Genomic DNA, 6,055 nt, shown 5'->3' on the forward strand with positions numbered 1-6,055 from the left:
TAGAGTGTGGAAAGAGCTTTGCTCGGAATTCAGATCTTACTAACCATCAACGAATCCACACTGGGGTGAAACCATATAAATGCCTGGAATGTGGAAAAAACTTTGCTGAAAAGGCACATCTTAAGCTGCACCAAAGTATTCACAGAGGAGAGAAATCATAAATGCTAAGACATGTTTTGCATCAAAGAATTCGCACAAGAGGGAAAACATACAAATATTTCCAGGTCTTGTATTCTACATGTTTGAACTAGTTTTGGTTAATGCCTGTTCATTTGTCAGCTACAATATTTGGAATAGAGTTTATAGGCACTTTGAAGTATTTGTTTTGAATACATGTTAAGAAGGGGTATCCCAGACTGTTATGTTTCGTAGATTAATTTGTTTAGGACTAGGTTCTCTTCCTTGCTTTCTCCACTGGCCATATTTAGTGACTCTTTCTACCTATTGAACGAGCAGTTTTGTCTCCCGTGAAAACAGAAGCAGCTATATTGAATGAGCTAAAAACTAATGTCAACCATGTAGATAGGAAGGTTAGACTGAGGATGAGTTAGTAGCCCAGGGTGAGCAAGCGAATTTCATTGGTAACGTTGGGATTTGAACCTGTGTCTCCTGAGCCTAGTCAGGCCTTCTGATGACTGCACCACCCTGACTCTGCTTACCCTGATTTTTGGCACTCTAGCTCCCACTCCCACTGAATGCTTGTATAGATCTATGGTTCAGCCTCATTTGAAATACTGTGTGCAATTCTGATCACTGTACACAGAAAAGACATGGCAGAGCTAGAAGAAGTACAGAAGAGAGCAATCAAGGTACTTAGGGGTTTGTAGCATTTTCCTTGTGAGGAAAGGCTGAAATGTTTGGGACTTTTCAGTGTAGAAGAGACAACTAAGGGGGCCCGTGTTACAGACATATCAAATTATGCACATGGTGGACAGAGTTGCCAAAGAGATTTTTTTTCTCCCTCTTCCCAGATGCTACAACTAGTGGGTATCCAATAAAGCTGATGGGGAACAGATTCAGAATGGACAAAAAAGATACTACTTTGCAGAAGAAGTGATTAAAATGTGGAATTCACTCTCGGGGGGTGTAGTGAGGTCAAAAGGCATAGGCATCTTTAAAAGGAGATTAGAAGAGAAGAAAAAGTAGAGTTTTGATTTATACCCTGCTTTTCTCTCCAATAAGGAGCCTTAAATCAGCTTACAAATTTTTCCTTCCTCTCTCCATAACAGATACCTTGTGAGGTAGGTGGAGCTGACAGTGTTCTCAGAAAACTGGGACTAGCCCAAGGTCACCCAGCAGGCTGCATGTGGAGGAGCAGGGAAACAAACAAACCCTGTTTTCCAGATTAGAGTCCACCACTGTTAACCACAATTCCAAGCTGGGGGAGTGGAGTGTTTAATTACTTCTTACAAGTAACTAGGATTCAAGTCAAGAGGGACAGGTGACTTAACAGCTTATGATGTTAGTTTTAACTTTTAAATAATGTTTTTTTTTAAAACAACAACAACAATGGTTGTTAATAAAGGAGTGCAAGCAAAATGAAATTTTTATACTTTGTAATAGACCCTTATCAAATGCTGAGCTTATGCTGAGCTTCTACTGAACAAGATTGCTTTTTGGAAAACATGGAGTACACTGCGGAACCCGTTTTAGATGCTCAGACGGAGAGAGAAAAGAGAAGCCTATCACTTGTGCCTAATTCCAATTTTGTTATGGACAATTGAGTTGTTTTGGTTTCATGGTCCAAGAAGAGGAGGAAGCTAATATAATTGGACTACATAAACGGAAAGGGCTAACACCTCCAACCTCTGCATTCTTAATGAAAGTGCTAATAGGGATTTATGAAGGGGCTAACAGGGATTGTTAGGTATATGGGGCTACAGATACCAATTTTACACAGATTTGGTGGGAGTGTAAGAGAACAACTGAATTTTGGAATATAATTGCTACAGGGTTTTTTTGTCCAGTTCAGTTTTTTATTTTGTGCTTTAAAATCAAAGCCCAAAATATATTCATAGACAAAAGTTAATCAAATTATAAACTACTTATTTCATAGAGACTTCCAGTTTCTCCTGGAATGAATATTATTCCTTAAATCTAAACTTTTCAGCACTTGGCCATTATGCATCAAAATAAAGTTAGATCTTTAACTTCATTTTTGATTTTTAAAAAATTTCACTTGACCTTCAAAACCACTAGTCATCAATTTGGTTATTTTTCTGTTCTGGATATTCTATCAATGATTTTCAATTGTCTGATCACCATCTCTATTTCTCAAACCATAAAGGTAGAGCTACTATTATCCCCTGAAGTTTTAATCATTAAATTAAGTAGGTCTCCCTTCTGAAGATGTTTGTGAATTTGTGCTTAATGTCATAACATCTCCAAGGGTAATATTTGAATTGGAAGAAGAATATAATCCCGAAGGAGGATTGATGAGAGAAATTAACAGTGTATTTGTCTATGTAAATTAACTTGTCTGATACATGGCCAAATGTCTGATAAATTTGGAAAATGAAATGCTTTCCTCACTAGAATGAAAAATGAATGTTGAGTATGTACACTTGATGTTTTATAATAGTTCTCTAATCTGTGTTTTAGAATTTTTAATCAGATTCCTGTCTGTATTTTAATAAATACTCATGTCTTTTTTTTAAAAAGATAGGATCTTTATTGCTATTATACAGCTGTTCTTTGGGTAAGATAATTTTATCAATTCGTTTAACTTTTAAAATCTCATTATATATGTGGTTATAATGGAAGATTTAGTTTCAAAGATTCTCTCATAGTATCAGTTGCGGACTAGACCTAATACAAACCCAAATTTTGTTGAGGCATGCTAAGCAGATGCCTGGGGTTTCTTCAGTGTCTCAATCAGATCTGACCAGAGTAATCGTAAATAGCCTTCCAGTTTCCATAGACTCTCTCCTCCCCCTGCCTTCTCCTGAACAGACCAGCGACCTCACCTCTTGTCTAGAGGACTTGAATGGGCCGGGGCTTGTAATACTCCCTGTCCCCTACTCAGACACTGCCCCTTTATTGGTGGACACTGCCAGGCTTTCAACAGACCATGAGGGATGAAGACCCTGTCAAGGTAGAGTGTGTTATAACCAAACAAACAGTTTAAACTATTTTAATGGGATAGGTTCCCAACAGCAGGGCCACGCGAACTTCTCAAGCAGCCAGCTGCCTCATCGCTCCCTACTCTGTAGCTTTGACAGCTTCCTTGGGTGAGGGATGCTCTGACTCCCAGTTCTTGGGAGGAGCCCCCCCCCCCCCTTGGGACAACCTTATATTAATTATCCCAATGGTCTCTCCCTTGTGTAACCATTGGTGTCCCCTTCCTTTTCTGTTCTACTAGGTGGGATCTGAGGACTTGGAAGAGTATCTGGGAAATTTTGGTCCCCATCTACAGCAAAGTCCAAGAACTATGAGTGAGGCAAAGGGTGTAAACCCTAGTGTGGATAATCCCTGGATGTTTGGAGGTGGAGCCTCAAGATGTGTGTGGTTTGGGGGAGGGGGGCCAAAGGAAGGATGTAATGCCAAAGTGCCCACCCTCCAAAGCAGCCATTTTCTCAGGGGCAGTGGCATAGCGCCAAGGAGGCGGGGGGCATGATGCAGTGGTGTGGCGGGGGCATGGGGCGCACACGTGCCCCAGGCACAGTTCCCCCTCTCTCCACCCCTGCTCAGGGGCCACAGCAGAGTAGCAGATCAAATTGTATGAGAAAAGGTGGAAGGAGCTGGTGATATTTAGCCTGGAGAAGAGATGACTGAGAGGTGATATGGTAGCCATCTTCAAGTACTTCAAGGGCTGTCACACTGGGGATGGTGCAAAGTTGTTGTGTTGTTTTGCCGCAGAAGGTTGGACTAGAACCAACTGGTCGGAATTTTAAATCAAAAGAGTCTGTGGCTAAGCATTAGGAATACGTTCCCGACAGTGATAGAGATTCCTCAGTGGAAGGGGCTTCCTGGGAAGGTGGTGGGTTTTAAGCAGAGGCTAGAAGGCCATCTGGCAGCAAGGCTGATTCCATGAACCTTGGCAGATCAAGAGTGGGATGAACCAGTGCTTGGTTCTCGTGGCCCTTTATTATATGCCCAGGATCAATGGCCATTCCGGGGGCCGGAAGAATGTTTTCTCCAAACCAGATGGGCCAGGGATCCTGGATGTTTTTGCCTTCCTGTGGGGGTGGGCGGGAAATAGTTGTGCATTTCCTACATTGCATTTTATTGAACTGTGCTTAACTCAGAGCAGCAGTGGTGTAGGAGGTTAAGAGCTTGTGTATCTAATCTGGAGGAACCAGGTTTGATTCTCCGCTCTGCGGCCTGAGCTGTGGAGGCTTATCTGGGGAATTCAGATTAGCCTGTGCACTCCCACACACGCCTGTTGGGTGACCTTGGGCTAGTCACAGCTTCTCGGAGCTCTCTCAGCCCCACCTACCTCACAGGGTGTTTTGTTGTGAGGGGGGAAGGGCAAGGAGATTGTCAGCCCCTTTGAGTCTCCTACAGGAGAGAAAGGGAGGATATAAATCCAAACTTCTTCTTCTTCTACATAAACTCTTCTTCTTCTACATAAACTCTTCTTCTTCTTCTTCTACATAAAAATCTAAATATGCATAAATATCTAAAAACACTCAAAGTATCACAAAACGTAGCACAAATAACCACTAGCCCTCAATTGCTAGGATCCATCCCCACTGTCTTTTTGACATATGTTGGGCCAGACGTGGTTGATTCCTTTTAAGCTGAGTAGTGTTTTTCTTAATAGCTGTGTCTTTTTAAATAGCTACTTGTTAAATGTGAACTCTATGATTCACGGTATGAGTTTTTGATATTTATGGGAACACCATTAAATTACTGACCTTTATTTAACATACTGATCTGTAAGTTAAGTTTTTTTGTATGAATATTCTTTCTGTGTGTGTATTGACCTATGAAGACGATCCAGTGGGCTCACAATCCCAAAACATTTCCAGTTGTCCTGCACTGCACTTGAAAGGTCTTCTGACCCACGCAATCTGCCAACAGTGAACTGATAGCCTGTTGACTCCTTGTTCTCTACTGTTGAACAGAAGGTGAGTTGGCTGGTATTCGAGGTTCCCAACCAAACAGGGGAAGTTGTTCTGGCGCAGCAATAAATGGCGTCGCCGGAGGCACACTCACCAAGACCCCTGCTGGCATCTCAGCACAGCTGAGCTTGTTTCCAAGAGGGAATTCTTCAGGCAATGGCAGAGGTGGAAACAAAGAATTGGGAGGGAGGGAGCCCTGGAGGCCATCTAGTCCAGGCCACAGGTCAATGCAGGAGTAGTTAACTACAGAAAATTGTTGTTGTGTACCGAATGTAGTTGTGGGGTGACATCAGCTGAAAGTGTGATATTTAAGTGAGTTTATGCGTAGTTTCTCTCCCTCTGCCCGATGTATTACTGTAGAAGCCGTCTGTGTAAATAAACCTTGTTTTTTTACCTTGCTGCTCATCTGATGATTGAGAGATAACAATTCTTGGGGTGACTCCCAGCCAGACTCAGACCAGACATAGGAGGGGTGAACTCCCCCAGGTATCCTATGTTAACCTTGCAGTTGTACCCCCAAAACATGCCAAGAAGATCTTGTGGGCTGGGAAGGACTGGATCCACAGGGCATGAAGCCCAACTTGCTTCTGTGCATATCTTGGGGTGGGGAGAGGGAATGGATACCTCCTCCCACCCCCAAAACAAAGCTGCACAATGCACAGCAAAATCTCCTCTTCGGAGGGGGCAGCACAGTAGACACCTGGGAAATGACCTGTGTGGCTTCAGCCAGTGAGGAGCCTGGCCAGAATTTTCTCTATGTATAGAGTTAGAGGGGGCCACAAAGGGCATATAGTCAAACCCTCTGCTCAATGGAGGATCAGTCTGGAGCATCCCTGACAAATTCCCTTTTAGTGCTTCTTGAGGACCGCCAGAGAAGGAGAATCTCCCCACCTCCCTGCCAAATGCATCCTCCAACACGATCAGAAGATGGTATTTATTTTCCTGCACATCTGCAAGGAATTCCTTTGCATCCAGTGACTGGACCTCAG

General features: G+C 42.9%; 2 protein-coding genes across 2 annotated transcripts in view; one reads left to right on the plus strand and one right to left on the minus strand.

Moving 5' to 3' along the window:
• Window positions 1-6,055, plus strand: part of TAP2 (transporter 2, ATP binding cassette subfamily B member) — a 1,062,867-nt gene that overhangs the window by 814,728 nt on the left and 242,084 nt on the right. The window lies entirely within an intron of this gene.
• Window positions 1-6,055, minus strand: part of LOC125428531 (zinc finger protein 708-like) — a 1,111,878-nt gene that overhangs the window by 645,998 nt on the left and 459,825 nt on the right. The gene's annotated exons all lie outside the window — the stretch shown is intronic.

The sequence above is a fragment of the Sphaerodactylus townsendi genome, linkage group LG03 (assembly GCF_021028975.2).
Source record: "Sphaerodactylus townsendi isolate TG3544 linkage group LG03, MPM_Stown_v2.3, whole genome shotgun sequence".
Lineage (NCBI taxonomy): Eukaryota > Metazoa > Chordata > Lepidosauria > Squamata > Sphaerodactylidae > Sphaerodactylus > Sphaerodactylus townsendi.